Source organism: Microcebus murinus, chromosome 11 (assembly GCF_040939455.1).
Source record: "Microcebus murinus isolate Inina chromosome 11, M.murinus_Inina_mat1.0, whole genome shotgun sequence".
Classification (NCBI taxonomy): domain Eukaryota; kingdom Metazoa; phylum Chordata; class Mammalia; order Primates; family Cheirogaleidae; genus Microcebus; species Microcebus murinus.
This window is the reverse complement of record NC_134114.1, coordinates 98831786-98844360: the sequence shown is the minus strand read 5'-3', so window position 1 is coordinate 98844360 and position 12575 is coordinate 98831786. Positions and strand designations below refer to the sequence as shown.

Here is a 12575-nt window from a genome sequence, read left to right as displayed (position 1 = left end):
TTAAGGCCTTCCTTCCACTGGTTGTTAGAGGTGTACCCACATTATGGAGGGTAATCTGCTTTATTTAGTCTACTGATTTAAATATTAATCACATCTTTAAAAACAGCTTCATGGCAATATCTAGACTGGTGTTTCATCCGACACTGGGCACCAGAGCCTAGCCAAGTTGACACATAAAATTAACCACCACACAATGCTGCTAAGCGACTACAATTTTTGAATTCATGGGGTTCCTATGAATTAATTTTTTAAGTATTAAGTGATGATTTTTATTGCTAATAATATACCCTTAATAAAATCTAAAGGTAATCAATATAATATTAGAAATTTAAAACACTTCCACCGAAATCAACTCACTCCTAACTTATTTTTGTCCATAATCTTATTTTTACCATTATCAGATAATCTCAAAATAGATATAATTATGGTTATTTTGTATAGTCATTTTTTAAAGTTTTTATCCACATATTTTTAGTTTATTTGTTCACTATAAATTTTTGAGTTTTGGACCTTCCTTCTGGGATTATTTCCCTTCTTTCCAAATTCACCGTTAGCAGTTATTTTAGTAAGTGCCCATGGGTTATGAGTCATTTCTTTTGTTTGTCTATTAATGGCTTTTTTCCAACATTCTTCTTTAATGATAATTTAGAGTAATATGAAGTCCTAGCTTGACAGTTGATCTCTAGTGTTTTCTATTCTCTATTGATAATTCTGCTATCACTGTAATTATGTGCAGATAATCTATTTCTTACTTTGGGTGCTTTTAAAACCTTTATTGTTTTCTATTTTACTATAATTTCACTATGCTGCATCTAAATATATATTATTTTTTATACCTGGAAATTCATTGTGCTTCTGGTGCTTCTTTATTTTACCAGTTTTGAAAAAGTCTCAGCTATTTTCTCTTCAAAATTGATTCTACTGTATTCTATTTTCTATAACTTCACATAAACAAATACTAAAACTTCTAATTCTCTTCTGCATATTGTACCACTCAGGCCGCGACGCCCGCCCGCCCGGCACGCACGGCGGGACGCCCCGCCCTCCCGGCACGCACGGGGGACGCCCCGCCCACCCGGCACGCACGGCGCGACGCCCGCCCACCCGGCACGCACGGCGGGACGCCCCGCCCTCCCGGCACGCACGGGGGACGCCCCGCCCACCCGGCACGCACGGCGCGCTCGGAGTCTGCGCTGCGCACGGCCCGCGGCGTTTGCTCTCGTGTGACGAGGACAGCTGGAAGCACTGAGAGCTCGCTTCACTTCACAGGCAGCTTTCCTTGTAACGTAAATCAGAACAGGTAACACACACATATATGTTTTCATTACGTTACTTTTAAATGTTCACAATTTTATTTTGATAAATGAAAAATTAGAAAAGTCACATCACGGCTGCCGGCTACGGTCGCTGTGCGCGCCCCTCTGTGGCCGTAGGCTGCGGTCGACGCTCGTGCGGAAGTGGTTAACTAACCTTTTATGTTTTTCATCTTTTTTCCTTCCACATAGCATTCTAGGTAATATCTTAAGCAGTAAGTTGCAGTTGAACAATTCTTTCTTCAGCTACGTCTACTCTATTTTACCTCTCCAAGAGTTCTGTTCTTATTTTTTTAATTTCATAGTTTTATTTTTATTGGTAGGAGTTCTATTTAGTTATTTTGCAAACCTGTACTTGGTGGGGGTTTTTCTGGTAATAATGCTAAGATTTTTATGCATTTTTCATATATTTAAACAATATAACTATTTTATATGAAATAATGTTGACATTCAATGTCCTTGTGGAACTAATTCTCCTATTTGTTGTTATTTTTGTTTTGTCTTAGTCTGTTCTAATTTTACTTTTCTTTATTGTGTTTTATAATTTTGCACTGTGAGCTCATGTTTGAACGTCTGGCCTTTTCCTGTGAAGACCATGCCAAGTCTGAGTCAAAGATTTTTGTTCGTTTCTGTCAGGTGTCCGTAGGAACTTGCTTTCCACTCTGGCCTCACTGAATAAATTTCTTGGCTTAGGATTTCTTTGACTATAAAATGGAATTATTTCAAATGCAATATCTGCTTAAGGCCATGTCTAGCTTTTTAAAAAAACTTTGTGGGACATTTTATTGATTTGTGCCCAGAGCCCAGGCTGAGATGGATTTTTCTTACCGTCTCCTTTTGCTGCCATGGATTTTCTTCCTAGTCCTCCATTTTACAGAGTGTGGACTTCTAACGGTCCTGACTTACACAGGAGTATTAATTCAAATTTCTCACTCTTCACAGGCTCAAGGCCATATCTCCTTTCTCCCATGTGACTAATGGGATCCAGAATCAGCAGAATTGCATTGCAAAATGAAAATGTGAAGCCTCTGGTTCAAAAAGCAGGAAAAAGTTGTCATGAAGTGACTAAAATATCAATTTTTTTTCCTTTCTTCCATAATCTCTCTCATGTCCTATGGTGTTTTTCTACTTAATCATGGATAGACTCACTGGGTGAATACAGACCCTCACAGTCACCCAAGAAGCCTGCCCTAAAGTGTGGTATACACAGTTCACCTGCTGCTAAGCTTTCCCTTCTGCCAGTCACCACACCAGTGTGCCATACGTGGCCAGGGTTGAGAAAGCTAATATCCTCTTCCCACCAACCCACCCACCCGACCCATAGCAGATGAGCAACCCCCAAGAGAACACAACTTGCAGGCTGAGACACTCTCAGTACCTAGATTAGGGGTGGGTTAGTGGGTGGGTTAGGGATAGGTTAGTGGTTTGTCCTTGTGTGAACCCATTGAACTCACTATCATGCTGCCAGTCCAGAGTAAGGACAGCCAGAACCCGCCCCCCACACACAGCCCAGGCCTCCCCCATGTCCATGCCTAGGCCCCCATTGTTGGCAGAGGGGAGCAGTGGTAGATGGAGTAGGTAGGGAAGAGAAGGCCTGGGTGCCTTGTAGTGGGCACTAGGTAGGAGTAGGAGGGCAAGGTTGAGTGAGGTCAAGGTGCAAGAGGTGGGGAAACTGGGCAGCTGAGAACTGCACAGTGTTTTCAGGCAGGTGGCAAGACATAGGACCAAGCCTGAGGTGAGAGTCCAAGTCCCCATCTCTTGCTATGTGGTCCCATTGAACTTCACTTATAAGCCACAAATGCTACGACACAATTATTAAGAATTCAAAAAGGCAACTATGCAGCATTAAACTCCAAGGCCCTTCTGACTATGACAGTACTGGTTGCCCTTATTCTCAGCTACTGTAAGATTAATTTTAGTTTTCAATTTGACTGGATTATGGGATATCTAGAGAGCTGATAAAGCATTACCTCTGGGTTTGTCTGTGAGGGTATCTCCAGAGGATGTTGGTGGCAAGTCCGGGTGCTGAGTGAGAAGATCTACCCCCATGTAGGCAGGCACCTTCTAGTCAGCTGGGTCCAGGATGTAACAAAAAAAGAAAAGGAAAGGCAATTTCTCTCTCTCTCTCCCTCTCTCCCTCTCTCTCCCTCTCTCTCCCTCTCTCTCCCTCTCTCTCCCTCTCTCTCCCTCTCTCTCCCTCTCTCTGTTTTAGAGCTTGGATACCCTTCTTCTCTTGCCCCTCAACATCAGAACTCCAGGTTCTCTGGTTTCTGACTGTGGGGCTTGTACCAGTGCCACCCGTCCCACACTAACTCCTACAACTTCTCAGACTGAAAGTTATGCTTTCACTTCTCCTGGTTCTGAGGCCTTTGGACTTGCTCTGAGCCACATGTGTGACAACCTCCCTGGATCTACAGCTTACAGAGGGCTTGCTATGGGACTTGTTAGCCTCCATAATCACATGAGCCAATTCCCCTAATAATCCTCCTCTTTTCTATCTATCAATATATGGTATTGGTTCTGTCTATCCGGGGAACCCTAACTAATACAGATTTTGGTAAGGAATGGTTCTAGAGGAACAGAATTTTAAAGAATGAGTTTTCCTGATTGGTTTGTGGGGTTTTGAAATTGGCTCCTTAATGTGATGAGAATTAAAAATACTAAGCTCTCTACACCCAGTAATATAGAGATCATGATAATCTGAGGCGTGACCTGTTTGTAGAGATATGAAAAATATCTGCATTGGATACTCCTGACCAACCACTTACAAGAGGCGAGGAACTTGGTGACTGGGTGTATGATATTTTCAAACATTTGTGGAAAACTAAGGACTATAATGACTTTGGTTGATTGCTCCTAATGTTGTCACAAGGCAGAGTGAAAAAAGAATGAATGTAAGGATTTGAAATCCTGCCTCCAGCTCCAGAGAGATAGCCTAAGAGCCTGCCTGTGTGTCCTGGAGAAGTTTCTTCCCTATGGGCCCTGAACTGAAATTGCTGAAAATTGAACACAAGCCTTCATCATGTACTTGGCTAAATTAAAAGGAAAGTTGAACTCTCAGGCTCACAGGGTGTCTACTGCCAAAGTGAGGGCATTGGTGGAAAAGAATGGGATCCTGTAAGCTGGGATGGGAACCTGTGGGAAAACTCTGATGAGGCTGGGAACATTGAGCTCCTGAATTCTGATAAATCTGTTTTTTTGCCAGGGATGTGGCCTCCTCACTCCTGCCAGTATCAGCCCTTCCACCTCTGTTGGAGGAGATCAGCACTGCATTGCTGAGGAAATGGCAGCGACCTCTCCTGAGGCAGTCGCCAGGCAAGACAATAGTGATTCTCCTCAGGACCCGCTCCACAGCCTTCTTGGCTTCTACACCTGGAACTTGGCTCCAGCCCCCCAGGGCTCTAGCAGTGAGCTACTAAGTGTGACCCAGGAGGAGGTACGCTTCACTCCAAAAAAACGACTTGAGTTTTCTAGTTCATACAAACAGAAATGTAGGGGACACATATTAAAGGTGTGAGATAATGGTAGAAAGAACATAAAGTTAGATCAGGCCAAATTTATTCACGTGGGCCCACTAAGCAGAGACTTTGCATTCATTATGGTAGCTAAGGGAGTTAGAAAAGGCACTAACTGTTTAAGATGGTCCACTGTGAGTGAGTCAAAGATGCTTCATCTCTCTTGGTTAAACATAGAGAAAATAATTCAAAGACTTAGGGAGGTTGGAATGCCAGAGTGGATTTGTCACTTCAAACCTACTCATGCACACTGAGAGGGTCTGGAAGAGGTACCATTCACCAGTACTTTCAGAAATAGACTAATGAGGGGAGTCCCAGCATCCTTGAAGAGCTCTGTGTTTGCCCTTCTCTGCAGGCCGGACCTTATAGCTGGAAGCACAGTCACTCAATTAAAAAACTTAAATGCAATGGGAATAATTAGATTCTAGGGTGGCAGGGGCCAAGTGGTGGCACATATCCACCAAAGGCAAGGTGGGCATAGGTACTGTAATAGACAGCAGAGGTAAAGCAATAATCACAATATTCTGACTCCTGTGGATCGGTGGTATTGCCTAATTAATCATGGTATTCCTAGAAGCGAAATTGATAAGAAGCCTACCAAATTCTTACTTGATGTGCATAAGCAAAAATCTTGCAGTTCAAGTAAACAACAGTATAAATAAATCAAATAATAAAAACAGAGAATCATAAGGGATATTAGTCTGTAGTTTTCTTTTTTTGTTGCATCCTTTCCTGGTTTTGGTACCAGGGTAATGTTCATTTCATAAAATGTGTTGGGGATGAGGCCATCCTTCTCAATGTTGTTTAATAATTTCTGCAGGATAGGCACCCGTTCTTCTTTGTAGGTGAGGTAAAATTCGGGTGTGAAACAATCTGGTCCAGGACTTCTCTTTTTAGGAAGGTTTTTTATTGCTGTTTCAATTTCAGTACTTGATATTGGTCTGTTCAGGACTTATATTTCTTCCTGGTTGACCCTATGGAGGCTGTGTGTTTCTACGAAATTATCCATCTCTTGCACATTTTCCAGTTTGTGTGCATAGAGGTTTTTGTAGTATTCATAAATTATATCTTGTATCTCCATGGCATCAGTTGTGATTTCTCCTTTATTGTTCCTGATGGAGCTTATTAGAGATTTTTCTTTTCTGCGTTTTGTTGGTCTAGCCAATGGTGTGTCAATTTTGTTTATTTTTTCACAGAACCAACTTTTTGTTTTATTAATCTTCCATGTAGTTTCCCTGTTGTCAATTTCATTTAGCTCTGATTTGATCTTAATGATTACACTTCTTCTGCTGGGTTTGGGGTTGGTCTGTTCTTCTGTTTCCAGCTCTTTGAGATGATTCATTAGGTTGTCTATGTGTATTCTTTTCGACTTTTGGATATAGGCATTTATGAAAATAAACTTTCCTCTCAGGACTGCTTTAGCTGTGTCCCACAGGTTTTGGTAACCTGTGTCACCTTTGTCATTTAGTTCAAAGAATCTTTTGATTTCCATCTTGATTTCCTCGTTTGTGAAGTGATCATTCAGCAGAAGGTTGTTTAGTTTCCATGACTTTGTATAAAAATGATAACTCATGTTAAGATTGATTTCTACATTTATTCCATTGTGGTCTGAAAAGATACATGGTATAGATGCAGAAATTCTAAACAAAATCCTAGCCAATCAAATCCAGGTGCTAGTCAAGAAAATAATTCATCACAACCAAGTGGGCTTCATCCCAGGGATGCAGGATGTATGTTCAACATACAAAAATCTATAAATGTAATTCACCATATAAACAGAAGCAAAAACAAAGACCAGATGATCCTCTCAATAGATGCAGAGAAAGCATTTGACAAAATTCAACACCCTTTTATAATAAGAACGCTCAACAAAATAGGCATGGATGGGGCTTACCTAAAAATGATACAAGCCATATATGACAAACTCACAGCCAATATCATACTGAATGGGGAAAAATTGAAAGCATTCCCACTTAGAACTGGAACCAGGCAAGGTTGCCCACTATCTTCACTTCTGTTCAACACAGTGCTGGAAGTCCTCACTACAGCAATCAGACAAGAGAGCGGAATTAAGGGCGTCCAAATGGGAGCAGAAGAGATCAAACTCTCACTCTTTGATGATGACATGATATTATACCTAGAAAACCCAAAGTATTCAACCAAGAGACTCCTTGATCTGATAAATGAATTAGGTAAAGTCTCAGGATACAAAATCAATACACAGAAATCAGAGGCATTCATATACGCCAACAACAGTAAAAGTGAGAACCAAATCAAAGACTCAATTCCCTTCAAAATAGCAACAAAGAAAATAAAGTACCTTGAAATGTATTTAACTAAGGAGGTAACAGACCTCTACAAGGAGGACAATGAAATACTGAAGAAGGAAATTGCAGAGGACGTAAACAGATGGAAGAATATACCATGCTCATGGGTCAGCAGAATCAACATTGTTAAAATGTCTGTACTACCCAAAGTGACCTACAGAGTCAATGCAATCCCTATGAAAATACCATCATCATTTTCACACATACAGAAAAAATAGTTTTACCCTTCCTGTGGAACCAGAAAAGACCTCGTATAGCAAAATCAATCCTAGGCAATAAAAACAAAATAGGAGGCATCAATTTACCAGATTTTAAACTATACTACTAGGCTATAGTAATTAAAACATCTTTTTACTGGCACAAGAACAGGGTCATTGACCAGTGGAACAGAACAGAGGACACGAAATAAAACCATCCTCATATAGTCAACTAATCTTCAACAAAGCAGACAAAAACATACACTGGGGAAAAGAATCCTTATTCAATAAATGGTACTGGGAAAACTGGATAGCCACATGTAGAAGACCTAAACAGGACCTACACCTTTCACCTCTCACAAAAATCAACTCATGCTGGGTAACAGACTTGAACCTTAGTTGTGAAACTATTAGAATTCTAGAGGAAAATGTTGGAAATACCCTTCTAGACATTGGCCTAGGCAAGGAATTTCTGAAGAAGACCCCAAAGGCAATCACAACAGCAACAAAAATAAACAAATGGGACCTGATCAAATTAAAAAGCTTCTGCACAGCCAAAGAAACTGTCAAGATAGCAAACAGACCACCCACAGAATGGGAGAAAATTTTTGCAAGCTACACATCTGATAAAGGGCTGATAACTAGAATCTATTTAGAACTCAGAAAAATCAGCAAGAAAAAATCAAACAACCCTATCAAAATGTGGGCATAGGACACGAACATAAACTTCTCAAAAGAAGATAGAATAATGGCCAACAAACATATGAAAAAATGCTCAACATCTCTAATCATCAGGGAAATGCAAATCAAAACCACAATGATATATCACTTAACTTCAGTGAGAATGGCCTTTATCAAAAAGTCCCAAAACAATAAACGTTGTCGTGGATACGGAGAGATAGGAACACTCCTACACTGCTGGTGGGACTGCAAACTAGTTCAACCTCTGTGGAAAGCCATATGGAGATACCTCAAAGCGATACAAGTAGATCTACCATTTGATCCAGCAATTCCACTATTGGGCATCTACCCAAAAGAATAAAAGTCACTTTATGAAAAAGACACCTGCACTCGAATGTTTATAGCAGCACAATTCACAATTGCAAAGTTGTGGAAACAACCCAAGTGCCCATCAATTCATGAGTGGATTAATAAAATGTGGTATATGTATAGCATGGAATGCTACTCAGTTTTTAGAAACAATGGTGATATAGCACCTCTTATATATTCCTGGATAGAGCTGGAACCCATTCTACTAAGTGAAGTATCTCAAGAATGGAAAAACCAGCACCACATGTACTCACCAGCAAATTGGTATTAACGGATCAACACCTAAGTAGACATATAGGAGTAACATTTATTGGATGTCGGGAGGGTAGGAGGGGGGAGGAGGGGATGGCTGTATACAACCAAATGAGTAAGATATGCAACGTTTGTGGGATGGACACACTTGAAGCTCTTACTTGAGGGGGAAGGGGGGCATAGGCAATATATGTCATCTTAACACTTGTACCCCCATAAAATGCTAAAATTAAAATAATAAATAAAAATAAAAAACAGAGAATCATGACTTCTCAATCAATTCCTAGTCTTAATGCAGTTTACAGACCCAGAAGTTCTAGAATGAAATGGAGGACATGTCCCCTTGAGGAAGGACCCTGGTATACTACCTAAAATTTTTACTATTACTCTTTCTCCCAACCTTTCCCAAGGGGCCCTACAACCTTTACCAGGGTAACTGTGCATTGTAGAAAATGAAATAATCAGACCTTTTGTGGACTGCTGGATACTGGCTCTGAACTGACGCTGATTCCAGAAGACCCAAAGCATCGCTGTAGCCCATCAGTCAGAGTAGGGGCTTATAGATATCAGGTTGTAAATGGAGGTGTAGCTCAGGTCCACTTACAGTGGGTCCCTGAACCATTCTCTGGTTTTTCCCCACTTCTAGGCATACTTAGCAGTTGGCAGAATCCCCACATTGATTCCCTATTATTATGGTGGAAAAGGCCAAATGGGAACCATTAGAGCTATATTTACTTAGGAAAATAGTAAATCAAAATCAGTTCCACATTCATGGAATGATTGCAGAGATTAATGCCACCATCAAGGACTTGAAAGATACAGGGGTAGTGATTCCCGCCTCAACCCCATTCAAGTCCTTATTTGGCCTCTGCAAAAGACATATGGGTTCAAGAGAATGATAGTGGATTATTGAAATCATAACTAAGTGGTGACAGTTGTAAGTACTGTACCAAATATGGTTTCATTGCTTGAGCAAATTAACTCACCTCCTGGTACTTGGTATGCAGTTGTTGATTTAGCAAATGCTGCCCGCCCCCCTCCCCATACCTATCCATAAGGCCCACCAGAAGCAGTTTGCTTTCAGCTGGCAAGGCCAACAATACACTTTCACTGTCCTACCTCAATCAGCTCTCCAGCACCATGTCATGATTTAGTTTGCAGAGATCTTGATCACTTTTCCCTTTCACAAGATATCATGCTGGTTCTTTACATTGATGACATTATACTGAAAAATTACAACAACCCAGTCCAGGCAGGACTACAAATGGCTCAGACCCTCAGGGAATGAAGGTTTGGGTTATCACTCCAGGTAAAGAAGTATGACCAGCTGAGGTAATTGCTGAAGGCAAAGAAAATACAGCTTGGGTAGTAGGAAAAGATAGTTATAAATACTAGCTATGACTACATGACCAGATACAGAAATGAGGATTGTAATTGTCACAAGTATTTCCTCCTTATTTTGTTAAAAATATTCTTACATGAATATATATGTATAGCAAGCAAATAATCATTGTTTTCATTCCTCTCTCATTCATTTATCACGTAACATAAGATTTATGGACTTAATATCGGCATTTAAGTATCGTCAATTTTACATCCAGTATTTAGTATTTAAGTTGGGAGCTATCAGAAGAGCAAAGATCACTGGAGGACTTTACCTCCTCTTCCAGGGAAGAGATTAATGGATTTTCAGTTGTATGCAAAATAATTGTATCACATTAGAATGATAGGTGGAATTATTACCTTATCATTGTCTTTATTTGGAGATTGAGTATTGTTTAAGGAGATGAATATGGGTGTCAAGGGGACAGGGGATGGATTTATGATGGTTAATTTTAGGAGTCAACTTAACTGGATTAAGGGATATCTAGAGAGTTGGCAAAGCATTATTTCTGGGTGCATCTCTGAGGGTGTATCCTAGAAGATTGGCATGTGAGTCAGTGGGGTGAGTGAGAAGATCTGCCCCAGTACGGGCAGACACCATCCAGTTGGCTGGGGCCAGGATAGAACAAAAAGGCAGAGGAAAGGCAAATTCTCTCTCTCTTTTCTGAATCTGGGTCATCCTTCTTCTCCTGCTTTTGGACTTGAGAACACCAGATTCTTTGGCCTTTGAAGTCTGGGGCTTGCACCAGCATTCCTCTGGAATTTCAGGCCTTCGGCCTTGGGCTGAGAGTTACACCATCACTTTCCCTGGTTCTGAGACCTTTGGATTTGGACTGAGCCATGCTACTGGCCTCCCTGGTCTCTAGCTTGTAGACAGCCTATCATGAGACTTCTCACCTTCTATAATCAATTCTCCCAATAAATTCCCCCTCATTTATCTACCTATCTATCTTATTGGTCTGTCTCTCTGGAGAACCCTGACTAATATGGTGACCAAGCCTGGAAAAGGGCTTTCAGAATAGCCAGAGGAAGTTGTTTCTGGAGCCCAGAGAGGCATGTAGAGAGCATTGCCCAGCAGAAGCTTTGGGCTTTAGTATAAGAACATAGCCAGTATATGCAGGTAAAAGGGAGACCAGGAGAGTAAATACCTTGACCTCACTTTCTTCCCCTCAATCTAATTGGCTGTTTGTCCCTCCTATTTGCCAAAGTGGAGGATCTCATAGATACAGTATGTACAGGGCAACATTTTGAGGCACAGGACACAAATAGAGAAGCATGGATGGTGCCTTTGGAGGAACACCATTGTCAGCTTAGAGCGCATGAGCTTTCTTACGTGTGTATGCATGAGTGTGGAGGGGAGGGAATTTTCTCATAAAAATAATGAACTGGCAAACTTATGCCCATTGTCCTTCATGGTAATGATCAACGAGGTCAATCAGCAACTGCTGTATTTAGATAAGACCTAAACTTTCCTGTTTGCCACAGTCTTTACTTTCTCAATTATTTATTTTATTACGTTATTTATGTTAGCATCCTGGCCTTGTAGACTTTTGTTTCTGTGACTTGTGAACTTTCAAATTGTGGTGTTATAATGGGGGTATGTCCAAGCTAAAATGCTCCCTCCTGCTTGGAGAAATACAGGAAGGATTTCTGGAAGCTTTGATACTTGAACAGAGTCTTAAAATATAGATTTTCTGAGGTGGGTAGGTATCGTGGAGAGGGCAAGCCAGGCAGAGGAAACAATATCGATGGAGACAAAAGTGCTTTCATATACAGTTAAGGAAACTTAAAAGTCACTTCGACGTGGCTGGGGCACCAGGTTCTTGGGATTAAGGTGGAGGGAGGAGGGAAAGACAATCCGGAGCTGCCTAGTGAAAGGCCTGGGGCACCAGCCGAGGAACTTACTCTATTTCATGGATCACTCTTTCCTACATCAGGGACAGAGAGTGACCCCCAAATCACCTGGGAAATTATTGATTATTATCATGCAAGAAATGGTTAAAAATGCAGATTTCTAGGCCCCAATCCAGACTTCATAAATCTATGCTATTTATTAATTTCTCTTATGATTCTGATGGCTACCTAAGTTCGGGGATCGTGGATATAGGTTGTCAAGTGCTATTGCACGACATGTTATAGGTTAAGTGCCATATCAGATTTGCCTTTAAGAAAGATCATTCTAGATGCAGTAAAATATCAGAGACTGGGAAAATCATATATTGGAAATTTATTCAGAAAGTTGTTATTATAATTCAGAAGAAAACAGGGGGGCTTGATAGAGAGGAAGAAATGAATGAATTTTGTTCATTTTATCTCTGAAATCAGTCTCATATGAGGTTTTTGTGTACTATCAAGCTAGAAACAGTATGCATAATTCTTTTGATCTGAGACTCTCTTTTTGAAGATTCTGGTTTTGTAAAGATTTATTCTGCAAATTATTCATCTTAAAAGACTTCTTAACTGAGCATAGCTGCTGCTTTTCTCCAGTATTTCTAAAACCAGATAAAATTACTAATTTTGTGGAAACAGTCATTTATA

The 12575-nt window shown here is 40.6% G+C and overlaps 1 long non-coding RNA gene across 1 annotated transcript in view; it reads left to right on the top strand.

Moving 5' to 3' along the window:
- The first annotated feature begins 1160 nt into the window (after positions 1–1160).
- LOC105857759 (uncharacterized) overlaps positions 1161–12575 on the top strand; it is a 30125-nt gene continuing 18710 nt past the window's right edge. The window contains exons 1-2 of the long non-coding RNA XR_012921655.1: positions 1161–1300; positions 4519–4749. This is a non-coding gene — a long non-coding RNA (uncharacterized LOC105857759). The remainder of the gene's footprint in view (positions 1301–4518; positions 4750–12575) is intronic.